Source organism: Austrofundulus limnaeus, unplaced genomic scaffold, assembly GCF_001266775.1.
Source record: "Austrofundulus limnaeus strain Quisiro unplaced genomic scaffold, Austrofundulus_limnaeus-1.0 Scaffold129, whole genome shotgun sequence".
Taxonomy (NCBI): Eukaryota; Metazoa; Chordata; class Actinopteri; order Cyprinodontiformes; family Rivulidae; genus Austrofundulus; species Austrofundulus limnaeus.
The window spans coordinates 539,219-540,692 of record NW_013952531.1 but is presented as its reverse complement, the minus strand read 5'-3'; positions in this window follow the sequence as shown (position 1 = coordinate 540,692).

Below are 1,474 nucleotides of genomic sequence, written 5' to 3'. Positions count from 1 at the left end.
GTTCAGAACTGATTATAAGACAGAAATGTTAATTAATCATCATAAATGTTTTACAGTGATTTAGAGTCTATCAGAAGAAAGCTGAAGAAAGGTTATCATCCTGTTGTGAACAGCCATGGAATTTTTAACCTTGAGCTGGTGCCGCTGGCAAATCTTTACTTCTTTCTCTGACTCATCTCTACGCCTGAGGGCGGAACCAAAGTTCGTCCGTTTCTTTGACTAACCCGGACGTATTTGAGTGGCACACTCTTCTTCCTGACTCCAACTAGGAAGAAAGCTGAGTTTCTCTCTCCGGAGAACTCAGTTTGGCTTTTGAGTCTTAGCCCATGAGCTAACTAGGGTAGACTTAACAGCCGGGGCCCGGCACGCCAGCCGGCTGTCCCACCCGAGGCTTCAAGCCTCCAAGTGTGTTTTTACCTCCCGAGGGGATATTTTATTTTGAAAGAAGGAACCGGATGTACAGCTTGAATCTTTCTGGCTGTAGGAGAGGGGGCTTAAGGTGGTATTAAGCTTCTCCCACATCTCTCATACATATGTTTGATTTGATTTATGTTCTGAAAAGAATAAAGACAGAGAGCAAACAGTAATTAGTGTTTGGAGAATTTTTGGAGAAATTTTTAGCCAAATTCAGAATGTTTTTTCTGTTTATTAACCAAGTTCATCACCTCCTTCTGTAACTTTTATTGTATTTTTTCTCTTTCCTTTTTGCCCTACGTGTCCATTAAAACACCAAGATCCTACCAAGTATCTCAGTTTCAGAACTTCTTTTTGAAAAACGATGAGTTTTTACTTTGTGAACATTTAAAGTCATTAAAGCAGAATTTTGTGTTATTATTGTGAAGTGGAGAAACTAAAGACTTTGTGTCATTTTCCAACAAAATAAAATAACCGTTTGGTAAAAGATCATCAGCCTTTCACCTGCGTGATGATTATTTCAGCAAAATGCCAAAGATTTTGGTCACAAGCTTCATGGGTTCCACACCTGCTTCAAATCATGATAAAAGGAGGTGAAAAGCCCTGACTCATAACCTCCTGCTTCTTTATTAGGACTGAAAAAATGCACTTTTTGTCCGTAAAGGGATATTATTGCAAAGTGCTGCTGAACGGCACAAAGGCAGCACCCTGCTGTTAAACAGCTTTATTTAACTCCAGCAGCTCAGACTGAGCAGAGGACAGACTCACACCACCGACACAAATATTTCACCACAACCCACCTCAAACTTTGCTACCCCCCCCCCCCCACCCCCCGCCACTGAAGGAGGGGTTTCATTAAAACATTTCTCCACCTGAGCACACAGAATAACATTACCTGAAACAATAAAAGCTTCCAAGGCTGAATGTGTTTTATGTGATTGTTGTCTTTCAGTTGTGGTTTCCTGTCTGGGACATGAAAATAAAAGCCTGATAACACCTGAACACAAATGGTTTTAGAACAAAAACAGCTTCAGGCAGCAGAGCAGTTAAAAAAAAAAAA